The sequence below is a fragment of the Nymphaea colorata genome, chromosome 14 (assembly GCF_008831285.2).
Source record: "Nymphaea colorata isolate Beijing-Zhang1983 chromosome 14, ASM883128v2, whole genome shotgun sequence".
NCBI classification, from domain to species: domain Eukaryota; kingdom Viridiplantae; phylum Streptophyta; class Magnoliopsida; order Nymphaeales; family Nymphaeaceae; genus Nymphaea; species Nymphaea colorata.
This window is the reverse complement of record NC_045151.1, coordinates 2,382,306-2,405,439: the sequence shown is the minus strand read 5'-3', so window position 1 is coordinate 2,405,439 and position 23,134 is coordinate 2,382,306.

Sequence of the window (23,134 nt, the reverse complement as noted above, 5' to 3'; positions counted from 1 at the left end):
TGTTAATGTTTGCCTATCTAGATAGGAATGATTTCATGTTAATTGAGGAGTTATTGGAAACTGATTTTATTGATGGAGAGGATATTGATACTTAGCATCTATTCTTACCATATCATACTTTTTTGTACTATGAATAGCAAGAACAGCAGATAACGAGGAAAGGTTCTCCCTTTCATTGTGTCTTTCATTCTTTCCCACTTTGTTTTTATCATGTTGTCAGAGCCATCGAATTAGTTGCAAACTTGATGAGATCCTTTCTCAGTATCTTCCCAGAAGCATTCTTGGGAACCTCTCTAACAAATAAAACTCACCGGATTGCCGTTGTGCCACAAAGTTGATGATCCCATCTTCCGTCTTTTTCCAGTTTGCAGTGCTTCTTCTCCTCTGAACTTAGATCAAGTGAGCAAGCAATGTAGCGAACAAGTGATCTACTGCAACAAGGCATGTGTCTGACAGGCAATTGAAAACAGTGTGATCGGAGCCAGAACTAGAGAACTGTCAGCCCTTTTCTCAAAGTTTGAAGTCACGATACCACTACTCATCCTGCACTAACCACTTGGCTAGAAAAGCTGGATGATTATGGTGGACGCCTCAGCTGCCTGGCGATTTCCTATTTCACCCTCCCACTGATTGCCGGCAACAATTCCGTTCCGATTTCCGGCAAAGCTCGTGAGCATGGTGAGGTGATGAAAGTTAATGCAAAATTAATGCAGCTGCCTTTATGAAGAATGTGAACGGTTTAACTTTTGGGTTCTCCAAAAGTTCCATCGTGCCAAGACATGTGCCCCTTCACCTTGCCTATTTTAATTTTCAGTTTTTTGTTTTTAATATGGTCATTATATTTTCAGTTTGTTGTTTTTAATATGTCCATAATGACCATAGTAGAATTACCAAGAGTCAATGTCATTTATTTTTCAGTTTTTTTTACATGTATAAATATGGCCCTTTCGGTTGGCCAAAGTATGTTGCAAGTGTGCTCCAAATTTTTAGTGTTGTGTGCTCTTATCACGTGTCATGCCTTTGTGATCACTTGTACAAACAAGTGCTCGATTAGTGTTTTGTGTTCTTATGTTGTGTCATTCACAGGATCACAAGAAGAGGACGTGCAGGCAGGTCATTCCTTTTGCTAATAGTGGTATCAGAGACAGGTCGATTGTGTTGTCGTAATTGTTGGTAAAAGTGCAAAAGAGAAGCCTGCAAGGTAAAGTCTGCACATAACTTGTTCGACAAAATTTCTGTGGGAAATTTTTGTTTATTATGGCTAATGGCATGTCCACTTCGAATATTTTTCAATCGCTCATACATGTATTTAGTGGTGATAATTATGGTTTTTGGAGCATAAAAATGAAGACTTTCTTTTTGTCACAAGATCTTTGGGATTTAGTTGAGAATGACTATATAGAAAGTGCAGAGAGCTCAAAACAAGGAGAAAAGACAGTTGAATCAAGAGAGCAACGGAAGAAGGATTCAAAAGCCTTGCTTGTTCTTCAACAAGCTGTAAGTGAGACTATCTTTCCTTGAATTGCTGGTGCTACTAGTTCAAATGAAGCTTGGACTATTCTCAAACAAGAATATCATGGTGATAAGAAGGTAATGACAGTGAAACTCCAAATCCTCCGTAAAGAATTTGAGACATTGTTTGTGAAAAATAATGAATCTGTCCAAGATTTTTTTTCAAGAGCTTTCATAATTATAAATGAGATGAAAACCTTTGGAGAGGTTGTTAGCAACCAGAAAATTGTAGAAAAAATATTGATCAGCTTACCGCCGAAATTTGATCATGTGGTTACGGCTATAGAAGAGTCTAAGGATTTGACTGCATACTCTGCTAAAGAACTATTGGGTTCTCTTTTAGCCCATGAACAAAGAATGAACAAGTCAACTGAGAAGTTCGTACAAGTTGAAGTTGGATGACTTTAGCAAAGAGAGAAAGGGAGCAACTGTACAAAAGAATGCATATTGCAGGCGAGGTAGAGGTAATTATCGTGGATGTGGACGAGGAAGATTTGAGGCAGTCAGAAACAAGTCAAAAGGAGGTGACACTAACAATAAAAAACATGGCCACAAAAACATGTATTGTGTTTTTTGCAAAAGAAATGGTCATACTGAAGCGTACTATTGGGATAAAGCAAAACAACAAGCTAATGTTCTGGAAGAGAAAGCAGAAGATGGTAACTTATTTTTTACTCATACAGAGTCAAATGAAAATATTGATCATGTATGGTTTTTAGATAGTGGATACAATAATCATATGACAGGAAAGAGAGGCTTGTTTTGTGACATTGATGAATCGGTGAAGCAACAAGTTCAACTTGGAGACAACAAAAAGGTGCAAATTGATGGTAAAGGCACAATTGAGATATCAATTAAAGGTGATACTAAAAGGTTGGTACATGATGTTTATTATACACCTGGATTAGCATATAACTTACTAAGCGTTGGACAGTTAGCATAAAAAGGATATTTGATTTCATTTCATGATGATGTATGTGAAATCAAAAAGAAATGTTCTACCATGCCACCTATAGTTGTGCACATGACAAAGAACAAAATGTTTCCAATCGAGCTTTCACACTTTGATGCATATGCCTTAGTTGCAAACATGAATAAAGTGTCTAAGTTATGGCACTTAAGTTATGGACACCTACACTACAATGGACTGAAGTTATTGGGACAGAAAAAAATTAGTTGTTGGTTTACCTCGTCTTACCAATAATGAAGATATTTGTGAAGCATGTGTGTATGAAAAATAACATCGTCTTCCATTTCCAGTTGGGAAAGTATGGAGAGCAAAAACTCCTTTAGAATTAGTGCATGCTGACATTTGTGGACTAAGAAGAACTCTATCTCTGAATAATAGTAGATATTTTCTACTATTCACTGACGATTTTTCTCGCATGAGTTGAGTGTTTTTTCTTGTTGAAAAATCTGAAGCCTTTGAAAAATTCAAGGAATTTAAAGTGCTTGCAGAAAAAGAATGTGGGTGACCTATAAAAAAATTTCGTACTGATAGAGAGGGAGAGTTTTTGTCAAATGATTTTGACAATTTTTGCAAATTACATGACATACGTAGACAGTTGACAGTAAGAAAAACTCCTCAACAAAATGGAGTAGCTGAAAGAAAAAACCGTACAGTGGTAGAGATGGCTCATAGCATGTTGAATGAGAAGCATCTTCCAAATGAGTTTTGGGCTGAAGCAATAGCTACAGCTGTGTATCTTCTCAACATATCACCAACCAAAGCAGTCTGCAATATGACTCCATATGAAGCACGGTGGACAAAAAGACCTAATGTAAGTAATTTGAAAGTTTTTGGATGCATTGCCTACTCTCTGCTTGATTCTACAAGTAGAGACAAAATAGATAAAAAGAGTGAGAAATGTATTTTTGTGGGTTATAGTAATAACTCAAAAGGTTATAGACTATACAATCCAGTAACAAAGTCAAAATCATTCGGCGTGATATCATTTTTGATGAGAATGGATCATGGGAGTGGACAACAATAGAAGATCAACATATTCCATTTGTTGAATCAACTTCTCAATCAAATACATCAACGTCAAGTGCTACTCATTCAAAAGAGATCAATTCAGATAATGAAGAAGATGTCGAATAATTACAGATGGGTCTTCTCCACCAAGAAAGGTATGATCTTTACATGACATATATGCTTCTTGTTCATTTGCTTTTATGGTAACTGAACCATCATGTTATGAGGAAGCATGTGGTAAAGAAGAATTAGAAAAAGCAATGCAAGAAGAGATCGATACAATTAAGATAAATGATACATGGCAGCTAGTAGATTTGCCACAAGGAAAGGAACCTATAAGTGTGAAATGGGTTTACAAATTGAAGCATAATGTTGATGGAGATGTGCAAAAATACAAGGCCAGACTAGTCGTCAGAGGGTATGTACAAAAATATGGCATTGACTATTTTGAAATTTTTTCTCCTGTTGCTCATTTTGAGACTATTAGGCTAGTATTGGCATTTGCAGCTCACTTAAAATGGAAGGTATTTCAATTTGATGTCAAATCTGCCTTTTTGAATGGTGCTTTAGAAGAAGATGTATATGTACATCAACCACAGGGCTTTGTCATAAGTGGACATGAGAAGAAAGTGTATAAGTTGAAGAAGGCCCTTTATGGCCTCAAGCAAGCACCAAGAGCATGGTATGGGAGACTTGACACATATCTTCACAAAAATGGGTTTCGACGTTGTGAGAGTGAACTTACATTTTACTTGAAAAATGAAGACATTGGTATGCTTGTGGTATGTGTTTATGTAGATGACATTATCTACATGGGATCAAGTGATGTGCTCATTCAAAAATTCAAGGACAGTATGATAAGTGAGTTTGAAATGTCATATTTGGGTTTATTGCATTTCTTCCTTGGTCTTCAAGTTGTCAAAACAAATAATGACATTTTTATCTCTCAAGAAAAATATGCATTAAGCCTACTTAAGAGGTATAAAATGTTAGATTGCAAGTCGTGTTCTACTCCTATGAATGCAGGTGAAAAGTTGACTTTGTCTGATGGGACTGCTAAAGCCAATGAAACATTATTTAGAGGTCTAGTTGGTGGCTTGTTATATTTGACTCATACATGGCCAGATATTTTATTTGTTGTCAGCTTGGTATCCAGATTCATGCACAATCCATCATTACACCAGTTGGGGGCAACAAAACGTGTTTTGCATTACATCCGTGAAACTACTGAATATGTAATTTGGTATAAATCAGATGTTTGTTTTAACTTACTTGGTTACACTGATAGTGACTGGGCAGGAGCTATAGATGATCGAAGGAGCACAAGTGGTTATGTTTTTACACTTGGATATTGTGCTATATGGTGGTGTTCAAAGAAGCAAAGTACAACTGCATTATCATCTTAAGAAGCGGAGTATATTGCTACATCTGCAGCTACTTGTCAGGCAATTTGGATGCGTCGATTTTTGGAAGATCTTGGTCAAAGTCAAACTGAAGGAACACCAATTCATTGTGACAACAAGGCAACTATAGCAATGACAAGAAATCCGATTTATCATGGACAGACAAAACATATTGAACTTCGTCATCATTTCATTTGTGAGATTGTTGGTAAAGGTCAAATTGTGTTGAAGTATTGCTCAACCAATGAATAAGTTGCGGATGGGTTTACAAAGGCACTTTCATACCCAAAATTTATGAAGTTTCGGTCTCACCTTGGTGTTTCAAACTTTGCATTAAGGGGGAGTGATGAAAGTTAATGCAAAATTAATGCAGCTGCCTTTATGAAGAATGTAAACGGTTTAACTTTTGGGTTCTCCAAAAGTTTCATCGTGCCAAGACATGTGCCCCTTCACCTTGCCTATTTTAATTTTCAGTTTTTTGTTTTTAATATGGTCATTATATTTTCAGTTTTTTGTTTTTAATATGTCCATAATGACCATAGTGGAATTACCAAGAGTCAATGTCATTTATTTTTCAGTTTTTTTTACATGTATAAATATGACCCTTTGGGTTGGCCAAAGTATGTGGGAGAAAGCATTTCAAGTGTGCTCCAAATTTTTAGTGTTGTGTGCTCTTATCACGTGTCATGCCTTTGTGATCACTTGTACAAACAAGTGCTCGATTAGTGTGTTGTCTTCTTGTGTTGTGTCATTCACAAGAGCACAAGAAGAGGACGTGCAGGCAGGTCATTCCTTTTGCTAACAGTGCAAGGATGCATGCTTATCAATAAGCATGGAACTTTGTTGTTGACTAGGAGTATGCGACCTGCTTGTGCTTGTTGACTCCGCATGACTCAATCCTGCATGGAAAATCAACCTCAGATATGCTTTGTAATGATGGTCGCCATTGTCCCGGCCATGGGGTAGACTGTGAGCCCCTGCTCCTCCCCTCTTGTTCTTGCTGCTGCGCTGAACCGTGACAGCCCCTGCTCCTCCCCTCTTGTTTTTGCTTCTGCGCTGAACCGTGACATGAATTAGCAGCTTAGTCAGCTTCTGGCTGCTGCCTAATCTATCCTGTCGTCTATGTTCATGAAGCGATACTGCCGTTCTGGTGACTCGGCCACAATAACAGGACCTTCCTCTCCTCCCGACCTTATGGCGATCTAAAGATTGAGTACCGCTGCTGTGTTCCTGCCCAACTCTGTCTTGTGCACTTTTTTCTCTATTCCTTATGGTGGTCTAAGCACAGCCACGGCGGCATCAAGCAACCAGCATGGAGCATCTGAATCCTTCTCTCAAGAAGGTGATAATCTGTATTATTTACACCACTTCGACAATTTGGGTATGTCTCTCGTTTATCAACAATTGACTGTAGAAAATTATGAAGTCTAGAAACATGCCATGATGATGGCTTTATTAGCCAAAAACAAGTTGGGTTTTGTAGATGGTTTCATTGAAAACCTATTGCACCACCGTCTCTAGTTATCTCTTGGCAAATATGCAATAATATGGTTTTATCGTGGCTTCTTAACTCTCTTCATAAATCATTGTCAACCACTGTGGTATATGCTAAGAATGCAGCCGATATATGGGAGGATGATGCTTATGTTACACTGTCGTCTTGGAGTGTGGGGTGATGAGAAAGGTTATTGACATTCAGCAACATGATCGATTGATTCAGTTTTTAACTGGTTTCATATGAAAGTTACACAGCTATTCACAGCCAAATACTTCTCATGGTACCTAGTCCATCAATTTCTAAAGCTTATTCATTATTAATTTAAGAAGAAAGACAATGTGAACTTCATATATCTATTCAATCAGAAAGCAAATCGGCTGTTGTAAAAGGGCTAGAGCCAAATCAAGAGAATGTGAACAGGGCTAGGGGCAGCATGAGACCCAAATGTGAACGTTGTGGGTGCCTTGGTCATGTCAAACTCCGTTGCTATGATCTGATCGGTTTTTCAAGGAGGAGATCTTCTAATACGTGGCATCAATAGCCACAAGCGAAATCTGTCATGACCGATAATGCATTGGTCTTACCAGATGCCCCCAACTACAAGCCCCCTAGAGTCACAAGACTCGCCTACAAGCTTCATGCCTCACCTTTATCGTCAATTCATGGAGTTCATGAATAGTAAAAATCTTAAAGTCAATCTTGCAAGTACTCTCTCATTCCCTCTTGTTTGTTCTGTCTCTTCTCCAATGTGGATCATTGATACGGGCCTACTCACCATATTGTTAATTCATTGACAACCCTTTTCACTTCTAGTCCTACCACAACTAATCCTGTCAAGCTCCCAGATGGTACTAGTTGGCCTATCATCTCAACCCATATCTTACATTATCTCATGTTCTTTGTGTTCCATCATTTTCCTTTTAATATTATATATATTTTCAGACTCATTACACAAAATGATTGTCATGTTGCCTTTGATGGTCAATCTTGTTTCATTCAGGACTGTCGCTTGAGGAGGAAGATTGGGAAGGGTAGACTGAAGCATGTTATGGCACGTTCGACTTGGCCATCCATCCAATTTGCAGTTAAAATCTATTTTCAGTTCTCTTAATTTTTCTAATAATGATAAACATTGTTCTATATGTCATCTTGCTAAACAAACTCGATTACCCTTTCCTAATAGTTTTATATCCACTACTCATGCTGTTCAATTGATTCATTATGATATTTGGGAACGTTATAAAATATCTTCTCTATCGGGTGCACATTATTTTCTTACTATTGTCGATGATTTCTCTCGATGTACATGGGTATATCTCATGCGTTATAAATCTGAAATGTGTTTTCTTATTCAAGATTTGTCAATATGGTAGAAAATCAATTTCATGCTTGATTTTTTTTCAAATGATATGAACTTTTTCCTACATTCCAAAGGAATAGAAAGACAACATTCTTGCGTTGCAACACCCCAACAAAATGGTTGTCGTCGAACGTAAATATAAAAATCTTCTCAACATCGCCCATGCCCTACGTTTTCAAGCCAAATTACCATTATATTTTTTGGGGTGAGTGTGTCCTTACCGCTGCATATTTACTCAATAGACTTCCTACTCAGCCCCTCCATGGAAAAACTCATTATGAAATTTTACATGGGCGTGCTCCAAAATATGAACACATTCAAAGTTTTGGTTGTCTTAGCTACAGTTACAACATTTTCAAAACTCATAAGTTTGATGCTAAGGCAAGGCGTTGCATTTTCATTTGCTATCCCTTTGGCTAAAGTCCTTACAAAGTCTATGATCTTGAAACTTATGAGATTTTAACTAGTCACGATGTAACATTTATTGAAAATGAATTCCCTTTTTGCAGCATCTCTACCACCGATAGTCAAATTGTTTTGCCCCTATTGTCACAAGAATCATTTGAGTATGAGTACCATGCCCCACAAGAGACCTCACCACCTACCTCTTCTTCACCTGATATCCACATGCCACCACCCAATGAACCACCAATACCTAGCCCCATCATTTCACCCTCCCCTACTACAGGCAATACACCTCCTCTAAGACGTTCTACCAGGCAGCACATGACTTTCTCTCACCTCAAAGATTACCAATGCTTCTTGTTGATTCAACCCACATCATCCTACTCATCAACAACTTCCAAAAGAACAAGGTATTTACATCATTTCCTTCATCTTGATAACTTTACCCCTTGTCATCAAGCTTTCATTGCCTCTGTACTTTGCCACCACAAACCTGTCAACTTTCTTGACGCCATGCAACATCAAGAATGGAACGATGCTATGGCTGCTTAAATATGGGCACTAGAGGAAAACTCTACTTGGGAAATTGTCTCTCTCCCAAATGAAAAACAACCTATTGGCTGTCATTGTGTTTAATTAAATATTATGTTGACGGCTCAATAGAAAGATATAAAGTGTGTCTTGTTGCCAAGGGCTATACTCAAACTGAAGGTGTCGACTTTTTCTCCTGTCGCCAAGATCACTACTATTCGGTGTCTCTTGTTCATTGCTGCTATCAAAGGTCGACATATCTTGCAGATGGACATCAACTACGATTTTTTACATGGGGATTTGGACACAGAAGTTTATATGACGCTCTCACCTGGTTTTAGCTAACAGGGGGAGAGCACTATGGTATGTCGGCTAAAGAAATCTTTATATGGGTTGAAGCAATCATCACAGAACTGGTTTTTTAAACTTACGAAGGCCCATAAGGATCTCGGTTTTTCTCAATCAAAGGCTAATTATTCTATATTCTCAAGAGTCAACAAAAATGAGAATTTATTCATAATTGTATATGTTGATGATATCATTATTGCAGGAGATAACAAACAAGCAATTGGAGAACTGAAAACTATTATCAATGCCAAATTTCAATTAAAGGACCTAGGTGAGTTAAATTATTTCTTGGGTATTGAAGTGGTCAGATAAAAAAGAGAATCTCTCTATCCCAAAAGAAATATGCGATGGACATTCTCAAAGAATCTGGTTACAGCTGTGCGAAGCCTATTGATACACCTATAGAGCAGCTTTTAAAATTAGATATTGAAAGAGAATAGTCTCTTAAGGATCCCACCTTCTTCAAAAGACTCATTGAACACCTTGTCTATTTCGCTATTACTCGACTGGACTTTTTGCATATTGTCCATATTTTGAGTCAATTTATGGCTCAGCCAAGAACCAGGCACTAGGAGACAACTTTCCGTATTCTTCGCTATGTAAAGTCTAAACCAAGTTATGGAATTTTTTATCTTCCCAAAGCGATATCCAAATTTCAGGTTTTTGTGTCTTCATTGGAGATATCCCAGTTTCATGGAAAGTAGGAAAGCAAACAACTACTTCAAAATTTTCGGCAGAAGCAGAATATAGAGCAATCACTTCCACTTCTGGTGGAATGACATGGATAAAATACATTTTTCAAGATATTGGCATTAAACGAAGTTGACAAATGGAGATGTTTTGTGATGATCAAGCAGCTATCCACATCGTTGCAACCCCTGTATTTCATGAAATAACAAAGCACATAGATATTGACTGTCATGTTGTTCGGGAGAATATTCAGGCTAGAGAGATTTGCACCAAGTACATCAATTCAAGAGATCAAATTGCTGATATCTTCACTAAATCTTTAGGAAAAGATCCATTCTATAAATTAAGATGCAAGTTGGGACTGATAGATCCAGGAGCTCCAACTTGAGGGGAATGTTAACGATTGCCTATCTAGATAGGAATGATGTCACGTTAATTGGGGAGTTATCTTGTAGATATTTTCTGTTTTGGAAACTGATTTTATTGTTGGAGAGGATATTGATACTTAGTATCTATCCTTACCTTATCATACCCTTTGTACTATAAATAACACGAACATGAGATAACAAGGAAAGGTTCTCCCTTTCATTGTGTCTTTCATTCTTTCCCACTTTGTTTTTATCAATCACTTCTACAAAGCCTCCAAAATGGGAAAACAATGACAAAGACAATGGAGATGTGTGGCTCTAATGCTGTGGGATTCAAACTGAGAGTACCCACATCCGATATGTCTAGTTTTTTCCATATTTTCATTGCAAAAAGTGTATATATGAACTTTACATTATATATATATATATATATATATATATATATATATATATATATATATCTAAATACACGCATAGACATGGAAAAAGGCAAAACATGACTCTGTAAGTGCGACATACAGGTGAGAAAAGCTACTAGAATCCGTTGGCCCAAGGGGACAATCGATAGAAGGTTCAAAAAAGAAAAGCTTGGATTCCATATACTTAGACCTTGGACTACCTAGTGGATGAATTGCCTAAGGGTTACTCACAAAATTCAATTGATCCTTGTCCTTTGCAAATGAGGCTGCTATAATGGATTTAGCATTGAGCAAGGTACCTGACGGGTAATTGGGTACCTAGCCTGTGATGGGCAAGGCTTGGGCTGGTCATTTGATGCATGGATCATCTAGAAAAAAAAAACCATCGGCCTGAGCTGGCCCAAATCAGGTATTGGGGGCCTGACTCAGATATATATATATATATATATATATATATATATATTGGCAAATGACACTAGCGATCAACTTACTTAAAAAACTATGGGTGCATTCTTGATGACTTCCTTGGAAACTCTTTATGTGTTATTAATAACATCCTTAAAAACTATTGGCATTTTGTTAAGGGTTTTTGATCCGTTAAAATTATGAAATATTAAGGGTTTCAAATATAGGTGGACAACAAACCAGATATTCAATGTACATAAAGTTGATGGTTGAGCCCAACTAGACAACTAAGCCGGTCAGGCTTGGACTGTCAGTAAGGGCTTTGGGTGAGCCTGAACCTCACTTTGTCAAGCCTTGTGCCTCTCTTGTCTGGCCCAGCTCGATGCCCAGCCTTAAGTGTTTGTTGGCTATGACTTGTAGCCACTTATCATGTACTAGTTCTTAACTTCCACATCCATCCCAGCCTAATTAATCGTCTACTTAAAGGTGGCAAGACGAGGTCAAAGATCGATAAGATTTCAGGCTCAGATATGGATTTCTGGAAAACAATGGATTTCTGAAAAACTATGACGGTTCAACTAGCTTAAGCTCTTTTGACATGTGAATGGTCATACTTGTGGGATTTTATATTGAGACCCAAACCTTGGGTCCATATCTTATCAGTACGTAATATGATCCAATTTATTTTGCAAGGCCCAACTACATGGACCTGGATTCGAGCAGATAATTGGAAGGAGCCAACTATTGGCAGAAGGTTGAATTGATCCAAGGACTTAAAGAAAATTGTGGATTTTGTAGTTTTTCTATTTAATCCTTAGGCACATATTCATAGTGCTCCTAAAGGGGAAGGGAGCATATTAATAGTGGCTCGTCCTCCTTGCCTTACCTTACTAAGAAAGGCAGAACTGCTTGATCCTTATCCCCCAATGAATTGCCACACTGTGGAGTCCTCCAGCATCTTCCCTCCGGAAATGTAATTCGCCTGCCGGAGCAGTATCCTTTCCTGTCAAAGAGCAAGAGCGAGTAAGGGGAAAAGAGTGAGAGGAGAGGGGAGAGATAAGGGTGGCCGTTCGGAGCCTTCTTGGCTTTTATGGATGCGTTTCTTGTGAATCTCAATGGACACGTAGCGTCATCTCATGGAATGATGTGATAAAGAGAAGACAAGGCGACCATCGGTTTGGGTAACTTTCGATCTCACCGGGGCCTCCTTGGATCCTGACCTAATGAGATCTCAAACCTTTTACTCATACGGGATGACTCCCTGTCCTTCGCCGTGGTGGAAGGTGGAGATCTGCTTAATACTTGCCTTGTCGCTAACATTTTTGCTAAATTTATGCAAAGGGCTTGTTGACTATCATAGTTGGCTCGAGCCTAGGAATAGTCAGCCGTCCAGCCATCAACCAAGCTCACATGCTTGTTGACCTTATGTAGAAGCAAACTGACTCATAAACCCTTCTTTTTTTGTCATCTAAGAGTATTATGTTTGGCAACTTGTTTTGGTTTTCGAATAGATTAATATAGTATTCTATGAATCTTGGAGCAGATAACAATTTGTTATTATTGCCAAACGGGCACTAAGCAAAAGACATTTTACCTGATGTTGTTCAATTGATTACTCTTACTCAGCTTTCTTTCGAAATAGCAACACTTGTAAAATTAATCCACCTTATGTAAAACTTAGTTTCTTGCCTCTAGATTGAGTTGAGTGGACCTAGCACAAGGTTTTCTTTGACTAATTTTTACATGTTTTGCTATTTCCAAAGATAACTGATTTATACTAATCAATTGGACAACATGAGGTCGAAAGGTGTTTTACTTGGTGCCCATTTGGCAATAATAACAAATTGTTATTTGCTCCAAGATTCATAGAATACTGTATTAATCTATCCCAAAATGAGAACAAGTTGCCAAACATAATACTCTTAGATGATAAAAAAAGAAGGGTTTATGAGTCAATGTGCTTCTAAATAAGGTCAACAAGCATGTGAGCATGGTTGATTGCTGGATGGATGACTAGACCTAGGCTCGATCCAACTCTAACGGTCCACAAGTCCTTTGCGTGAATTTAGCAAAAATGTTAGCGGCAAGGCAGATATTAAGTAGATCTCCACCATCTTCCACGGCGAAGGGCAGGTAGTCACCCCCTCTGAGCAAAAGGTCAGAGATCTCTTTAGGTTAGGATCCGAGGAGGCCCCAGTGAGATCAAAAGTTACCCAAACCGATGGTAGCCTTGTCTTCTCTTTATCACATCATTTCATGAGATGATGCCACGTGTCCATCGAGATTCACAAGAAACGCATCCATAAAAGCCAAGAAGGCTCCGAACGGCCACCCTTATCTCTCCCCTCTCCGCTCGCTCTTTTCCCCTTACTCTCTCTTGCTCTCTTGACAGGAAAGGATACTGCTCCGGCAGGCGAGTCACATTTCCGTAGGGAAGATGCTGGAGGACTCCATCCCGGCCATCTGGGCATCCTGTGTTTTCTTAACAGCCCAAAACAGCACACGATTTTGGGGTTCGCTTTTAGTAAATGAATGTAATTTGTTGGCTCTCGGCCGGTGCAGGCTTTGGAAAGTGGGCTCGTTATGGGTATGATAATAGGGATTGGGATGAGGGTGTGGAGTCATCAATGTGGCGATTCATTGGGGGATCAGGATCAAGCGGTTCTGCCTTTCTTAGTAAGGTAAGGAGGAGGAGTCACTATGATGCTTCCATCCCCTTCACGATCTCCCAAAAAAAAGTAATGTTGAGAATTTTGTGAGGTCTGCCGGTTTAGAAGTTGAAACCTGCCAAAAGGATGAATATTTAGTGAAAATAGTGACCGGGGTAGCAACTTCAATAACCTTATAAAACTTTGAACATAAAATGTACATATAGTTGTGCCATCATATAAACCTAACCTACACCTCAAGATATTTTTGGGATTCAGATACCAAATTTTCATTCAGATGTTGGATTATTTTTGAACCATTGACATCTCTGATCCAGTTGCAGCAAAAATGCACGAAAAGAAAAGGTGATGGGCTGCAAAAATGCTCAAAAAGAAAAATGCGTCAGCTGCCCACGAAAGCATACGTGCATGAATTTCTTTGCTACTTTTTAGTCCAAAGCTTTCCAGCAGTTAAGTTTCTCCAGGTATAGTATTGTTGCCGCCTAAATCAAAAGACAAAGTTATATATATATATATATATATCTATATATATATATATATATATATATATATATATATATATATATATATAAGTTTCTTCTGATACATAAAACTCTCTTTCTCTCAATCACACATACTCACACAGAGGTGGGCGAGCTCTTGTGTCACAAATTCAGGTGCTGGGCTGCACGGCTCGAGCACTGGTTCGGTCTATGGGAAGACCTTTACTCACTCGGCGTCCTTCTCTATATTCATCCTCCTTATATTCGTCGCCACAATTGGTTATTGCCTTTCATACTGAGGATGTGGATGCCTGATTTGGTGGATTCAAATCCTCAGCGATAAGGTAATTCCATCTTCTTCCTTTATTTGTTAATTTTCCTAATTACATTGAACCATTTTTTATTTTATTTTGCAAAGCCCATATACATCATAAGATTGAGATTTCATACAGTTCAAGTATGAGCTGTTAAATGACATCAACATCAACGCATCATGTGTGCTATGATTTTTAGGACTTCATGGGCAACACCTTGACTGGCTACCCAAGTGTTGAACCCTTTTCAAAAGGATGGCGTGCTGAGGGGCGTAAATTGTACTTTAAAATAAAACTAAATTATACTTTTAAAAATTTTAATAGGGCCTAAAATATAGTTTTTTTTTAATTTTTATATAAGATAAATAAAATGTTTAAAAGTTGCATGTAAATTAAAAAAAAGAAAGAAAATGAAGGAGGGTCCATCACCTAGGTGTAAAAGCTTTATTTGTTGTTGGCACTTAGTGACTCGAAAGCAGATGGCAATTTTTTTTGTTTTTTACAAACATGATAAATTGATTGTTTGCACATGTACAAGTGGTTGGTACTGAACTATTTGTGTCTCTAATTACATATCATCTTTTAACTATGTTGATCGACCGCTGCATGGTAGTGCACATATTTCTTTTATATATATATATATATATATATAATGTCAGGCAATCAATGCCGCTCATCGAGCGGCTGAGATCAAATCCCGCTCAAGTCCATGTGGACGAGGGAAATCATTGCCCTCGAAAGATCCCTCCTCCTCTCTCGCGGTTTCTCTCTCCCTCGCTCACCGGAGGATGCCAACGCCGTCGGCTGGAACGGCCTTTTGGGTTGTCCCTCACCTGCAGTCGGCTGCTTCCTCATCGGCAACCGAATGTCTTCGGTGTTCCCCCTTCCCCGTCAGTCGCTCTCTCCCGCGGTTTCTTTCTGCCTCGCTCACGGGAGGTTCTCCCTTCCCCAACTCCGTCGCCTGAAACCGATCTCCGGGGAGCGGAACGTGGGTCGTCCCTCACCGGGGATCGGTGTCTTCCACAGCGGTGCCCAAGATCCCACCGCCATTCCGTCCAGCAGCTGAGTCGTCAGTCGGGTGACTGTTGAAGGAGCCCTGATCATCGCCCAAGTGAGACCCCTATCCCTCTTCGTCTCATCCAGTCTACTAGTGGTTATCAGTATTCATTTGTCACGACCTTAATCGTGTAATGGCCATTGTGGCATCATGGTAACGATTAGTAGGCGTCATCAGTTATGTTGATTTCAGTTATTCCATGTAGTGGGGGTTTCCCACTACCTTGCGAGAAGTTAGTTCCTGTTAGTGGGTTAGCCATGTTGCTTGTTTTGAGGCCTCCACTTCTGGTTATAAGGCCTTAGTTGTTAATGAAAGGTTCATGGTTCTAATTCCAATTTCTCTTACTCCCTTCCATCTCTTCCTTCTCACTCTGCTCTCTTCCTCTCTTCAAAACTCTGTTCACAATCAGAACGTAACAAGTGGTATCAGAGCCACAGGATGGCTACACGCTCCAAAACCACCGACAGCAAAGCACCTGATGATCTGGTCCAATGGTTGGAGTCCTCCATGGCCGACTTTCGCCAAGAAATTAACCTTCGTCTTCAGGAATCTTGGCAACGCATGGAGCAATACTTGAAGCAAGCTGATCAAAAGTTCACCGACTTACAGGACGCGAGGGCTTCCTGTCCTCAGATGGGCACGGACTCTGATAATCGCGGACTCTTAGGAGCACCACCTTCCCACCCCACCTCAACGGGAGCAACATCATCCGCTTCACCCGCTACTGCACAACCTCCCGTTCCCCCTACGATGCGGCGTTCTAGTGATGTTTCATTTCGCCTCCATTTTCCCGAGTTCACACCGACTAATCCCAGATATTGGATTCAAAAATGTGAGCAATACTTTGATGTCCATGACGTTGAGGAACACCGTAAGGTAAAGCTCGCCCGCCTCCATCTCAACGAAGAAGGAGACACTTGCCTGTCCAATGAACTGCTCCACCACAATGACCTCACCTGGCCTCAATTCGTGAATCGATTATGCGATAGATTTCGCGTTCAAGATTCTGAAACCGTCATTACTGAATTCAACCACCTCAAACAAACAGGAAGTGTCGCTGATTACATCAAGCGCTTCGAGGAGCTACAAGGACACGTGTTACGTGCTCACGTCACCCTGTCTGATAAGTACTTCATTTCCTGTTTTCTTGGTGGACTTACGACCCACTTCAGCCCCTCGTCCGGGCCCACACACCCCTCACGATTCAGGAGGCCATGGCCAAGGCCAAGTTGCACGAAGCAGCCTTGAAGTCACTTGCAAAACACCAATTTCGTAGCTCGTCGTCCACCCCCTTCCCTTCTGGCGGACTGAAAACCCCACGGGATCAACATCCGGTCAAGAAGGATCCCACATGTTACCGCTGCGGTGCCCCTTGGGTTCGCGGACACTCTTGCAGACCTCATCCGCATGGTGAAGCTCACGTCTTGGATGAAACCGGTTCAGATGAGGGCAGCCTCGAGGAAGACCACCCACTCCCAAGCCCGGATGAGCAACTTGTGGAACTCTCCATGCACGCCATTAATGGGAGTACCGGCTGAGGCACCTTAAAATTGAGGGGGCACATCCGTCAAAAGCCAGTCTTGATTCTATTAGATACAGGGAGTACCACAACCTTTCTTAACTCCAAATTGGTTGATGCTCTTAACCTAGATGTCTGGACGGCCCGGATATGACCATTGCTCTAGCCAATGGAACCAGAGTCCGGTGCTCCAAAACTTGCCCTGACTTGAGCTGGGAGATGTGCGGCAGTTACTTTCGACGTGATTTTCTTATTCTTGATCTTGGTACTTACGACCTTGTCTTGGGTACTGATTGGATGCAGGAGGTGAACCCCATCACTTTCGATTTTGTGCAGTCCCAGGCCACTATTAAAAAGAACGGGAAGGAGGTTATTCTCAAGGGCCATCGTGGTGATTTAAAACACTTGGAGGAGCTCAGTTGTCTCATAGCTAGTAGTACTTCCCAAAACATCAACATTCAGCAGATCGAGCACATGGCTTGGGTATTTCAGATTAACCACCAGCTGCCAGCGCTTTCACCATCAAATTCGCTTGGATTTCCTACTTGCAGCAGATCGGACCTCCCCATGGATTTCCAAGACAGGTTGCATTCCTTGCTTCGCTCCTTCGGCGACTTGTTTGAAGAACCCAAGAAACTCCCACCTCAACGTTCTCATGACCACGGGATCACACTAGTTTCGGGGATTCCACCCATAGCCGTCCGCCCATATCGCTACTCATACCACCAAAAACGGGAGATCGAGGTCCAAGTGCAAAACCTATTGGATGCTGGGTTCATCCGCCACAGTCACAGTCCCTTCGCCTCGCCCGTCTTGCTTGTTAAAAAGAAGGATGGTAGCTGGCGACTGTGTGTAGATTACCGTCAACTCAACTGTCGGACGATCAAGGATCGATATCCGATTCCAATCATTGATGACCTTCTTGATGAACTACATGGCGCCAAGGTATTCTCCAAGCTCGACTTACGGGCTGGGTACTACCAAATCCTTATGAAGGAGGAGAACGTGCCTAAAACGGCATTTCGGACGCACCAAGGCCATTATGAGTTCATGGTGCTACCCTTTGGTCTTACTAATGCCCCGGCCACCTTTCAGTCCTTAATGAATCAGGTTTTGGCTCCATTCTTACGTCAATTTGTCCTGGTATTTTTTGACGAGATATTGATTTACAGTCGCGAGTGGACCTTGCACATTGAGCATCTTGCGATGGTGCTAGAGTTACTACGCCGTCAACAATTCTACCTCAAGTTATCCAAATGCGAGTTTGGCATGACTAAAGTTGATTACTTGGGACACGTCATATCGGGCGAAGGAGTCAGTACCGACCCAAGGAAAGTGGAAGCCATACTGAGCTGGCCCACACCTAAAACCGTCCGAGAGTTGAGGGGTTTCCTCGGCTTATCTGGTTACTACCAAAAATTCATACGGCATTACGGCATGGTGGCGCAACCCCTAACTAACCTCCTCAAGAAGGACGCCTTCTGCTGGTCTCCAGCCGCAGATGAGGCTTTCACAAATCTCAAGCATCTCCTATCCACTTCTCCCATACTTGCATATCCTGACTTTAATAGTGGATTTGTCTTGGAAACAGATGCATCGGAACGGGGCATAGGGGCAGTCTTAACTCAACATGGGCATCCAATCGCCTACATGAGTGAAGCATTAGGTCCTCGCAATGCTGGATTGGCCACCTACGAAAAGGAGTTGATGGCTGTCCTATCGGCAGTGACGCGTTGGCAACATTATCTGGAGGGAGCCCATTTTGTGATCAAGACGGATCATCGCAGTTTACAATTTCTTACGGATCAGAAGGTTCATACAAACTTACAATGGAAGGGTGTCTCTCGTTTGATGGGGCTGAACTTCTCTATCACCTATCGAAGGGGATTTGATAACAAGGCAGCCAATGCTCTTTCACGCTTCGCTAACACAAACAACATTCCAAACGAGGTTAGCGCTATATCCTCAGTCATTCCAGCCTGGAGGGCTTCCGTTGAGAAGAGTTATATTGGGGACACCAAGGCAACTCAAATCAAAGAGGAGTTATTACTAGCTCCTGATGGCAGACCCAAATTCAAGCTGCAACATGGCTTGCTGCGTTACAAAAACCGCCTCTATATCGGCTGTTCCAGCAATCTTCGCCACGAGATTATTCAACAATTACATGATGCAGCCATTGGAGGGCACTCGGGCAGGTTAGCAACTTATAAACGAATCAAAAGACATTTTTATTGGCCTGGCCTCAAGAAGGAAGTAGATCAATACGTTGCTAATTGTGACACATGCCAATGTTGCAAATCTGAAACCGTGGCAAACCCCAGTTTACTTCAGCCCCTACCAATTCCAGCAGGCAATTGGAAGGACATTGCGCTTGATTTCATAGAAGGATTGCCTCATTCGCAAGGCAAGGAGGTGATATTAGTGGTGGTGGATAGATTCTCTAAGTACGGCCACTTCATTGCCATGGCGCATCCATTCACTGCCATTCAAGTGGCGCAAGCTCTCTTCGACAATGTGTTCAAGCACCACGGACTTCCGGAAACAATGGTCTCAGACCGAGACAAAGTCTTCACCAGCAATATGTGGCGTGAGCTCTTCAAAAGATTCGGCACCCAGCTGGCCCTTAGTTCAGCATATCATCCCCAATCTGATGGCCAAACAGAAAGACTCAATCAATGTCTCGAACATTATCTAAGAGCAATGTGTTTCAATCGACCGAGCACTTGGAACACTTGGTTGTCACTAGCTGAATTCTGGTACAATAGTTCCTACCATACGGCCATCAAGAGTTCACCCTTCGAGGTGGGTTACTCGCCACCTCCCATTCCTGGAATTCGCGGCGAACAGACCTCTGTAGCCGTGGTTGCAGACTACACGACCAGGCATGCTCAAATGGTGCGCTTATTATCTGACTCGCTCGTTCAAGCACAGAACCACATGAAGATTCAAGCTGACATACAACGGAGTGAGAGGGAGTTCGCTGTAGGAGACTGGGTGTTCTTAAAGCCCTAGCCTTACAGGCAAAGCTCACTAGCTATCCGTACCAACCTCAAGCTTGCAGCCAAGTATTATGGGCCCTTCCGTTTACTAGCCCGGATAGGATTGGTGGCTTACAAACTCGACCTACCTCCATCCTGCGCAATCCACCCAGTTTTTCATGTGTCGTTACTAAAACGACGAGTTGGGGAAGGACAAGTACCAATCACTACACCACCTGTCACTGATAAGGAGGGCCTAATTCGGTCCGAACCTGAGGCAATACTGGATCGCCGTTTGGTGAAGCGTAACAATGCGGCAGTCATCCAAGTACTTGTTAAATGGGCCAATTTACATGATGATGAGGCGACATGGGAAGATTATAATGAAATTAAGGCTCAATTCCCCATCATATCCGAATTGAATCAAATTGCTATTCTTGAGGACAAGAACAGTTCCGAGGGAGGTCGATTGTCACGACCTTAATCGTGTAATGGCCATTGTGGCATCGTGGTAACGGTTAGTAGGCGTCATCAGTTATGTTGATTTCAGTTATTCCATGTAGTGGGGGTTTCCCACTACCTTGCGAGAAGTTAGTTCCTGTTAGTGGGTTAGCCACGTTGCTTGTTTTGATGCCTCCACTTCTGGTTATAAGGCCTTAGTTGTTAATGAAAGGTTCATGGTTCTAATTCCAATTTCTCTTACTCCCTTCCATCTCTTCCTTCTCACTCTGCTCTCTTGCTCTCTTCAAAACTCTGTTCACAATCAGAACTTAACATCATTCACTTTGTTTTCTGCAAGTTGATGATGTATCCTCACCTCCAACACAGCTTATAAGCGCCTTGTTGTTGTTTTATCGGGCTTGAAACACCAAAAACAGAGCTGCAACAGTCAGATTTTGCACATAGATTAGCAATACAGAGGGAGCCTTCAGCTCAAAGTTGAACGTATTGAAGAGAAAAGTGTTAGGCGTGTGTGAAGGGATGCAGAGTGGTCTGAGGCAAACTCAAGCGTAAGCTTCATCACCAAAACATTAAATATATAATATCTATAAAAATAATGTTAAAATACAAAACAAATATTAAAATAACAACAATGTAAACTTATTTGCTCATGTTATCAACGAGAAAATGATATTGAAAAATGACAACTCAAAACACCTTTTACTGCTCACAATTTTATAACATGATCTTCTTAGCTTCAAGAAAATGAGAGAAATTAAATTAGTGCTTGGTTAATCACAATCAGATTTTAACCTGTTGCCAACCAAAAGCACTTTGAAGCAACGCTACAAAAGTTGGCTTGAATCTGTTGAATAGAAATGAAAGGTAAAAGAATTCCAACGAGTGGTTTAGAACCGAAGAAAAAAACTGGAAAATTAAAAAACTTAAAGCCTACTGCAGCACATGGTTAAAGACGTGCAGGAAATTAATCTCTCTCTCTCTCTCTCTCTCTATATATATATATATATATATGTATATATATATATAATGAAACTAATAAAAGATTCATAAGGGTAAGACTGAAAATGCATAAAAACCATGAGATGGAAACTGGTTGAGAGAGATTACATTTGAAAAGTGAAAAACCTTGCCTATGCAGATGGAAACATTTCACCCGAGGTTGGACACCGGCAGCTTAATTTGTTGTGGTCCGGACTCCAGAATGGGGAAGGATGCTGGAAGAGAAAATCTGACCAGAGAGTAGAGGAACAGTAGAAGAGGGCAAGACTGCTGAAAATGGATTATTCTGCCTCAAAATGGGGTTCTGGCTATGGCGGACCATGAACGCGTAGAACTGCAAGCATGGCATTGGTTAGACAATACTAACAATTTTCTTCACGGCTGCTTGAAAGAAGTTTTGGACAGTCACATTATGAGTTGAGTCTCAATAAGCCATTAATGAATCAAACCAAGCACCAAGTGCTTGATTTGAGATATTGGAAAATTATTTGATGCAGCAATATGGGCTCGGGTAGTCTTGTGCTAATTAACATGTCTTTGATTGCCATGGCATCCTGGAATAGGTTCTAAAAAAGTTCTCCTCCCCCTAGAAGTTACATTTTAATCAAATGATCGTCCAGCCAAGGGGTTGCAGTTGCAGGAATTGGGTCGAGGTTCATTCCTTTCTAACATGAAAATATAGATCAGAACCCGTATGGAAATTAAACATGAAATAGGGAATTCGTTTCTTTTGTTATTGCACGATATATAGAATGTCCAATCAGATATACTCTTTATTGTTTTATTGGATTCAAATATGAACTAGGAAAAATCATATCCAAACCAAAAATTTAATTTCACAATCTGAATCCAATACAAACATGCTTATATATATCAATATATATATATAAACATCCAGAGTTTCACAAATACCATAAGACCTCAAATATATATATATATATATAAACATCCAGAGTTTCACAAATACCATAAGACCTCAAACTGAATAAGTGTTGAGATTTCTATAACCGGATCAAATCTCCCTTAGCACGATCTTATTGGGTTTAAGAAAGCCAACTTAGCAATTCTCCTAGTCTTTAATCAATCAAACTATTTCCTCATCGTCATCCATCTCCTGAAAAGGAAGCGGCACCGCCTTCACAGCCCTGAACTTACCCACATTGTTCAAGTGTTCATTATCTAGCCTGTCAATGAAACCACATAAATCTATAGTGCCATAAACCTCTTTCACGAAGATATATATATATATATATATATATATATATATATATATATATATATATAAAATGCAAGCAAAAATTTTTTTTGTGTAAACTTAAAATTTTTTTATGTAAATTTTTTGTCCAATCAGATATACTCTTTATTGTTTTATTGGATTCAAATATGAACTAGGAAAAATCATATCCAAACCAAAAATTTAATTTTACAATCTGAATCCAATACAAACATGCTTATATATATCAATATATATATATAAACATCCAGAGTTTCACAAATACCATAAGACCTCAAACTGAATAAGTGTTGAGATTTCTATAACCGGATCAAATCTCCCTTAGCACGATCTTATTGGGTTTAAGAAAGCCAACTTAGCAATTCTCCTAGTCTTTAATCAATCAAACTATTTCCTCATCGTCATCCATCTCCTGAAAAGGAAGCTGCACCGCCTTCACAGCCCTGAACTTACCCACATTGTTCAAGTGTTCATTCTCTAGCCTGTCAATGAAACCACATAAA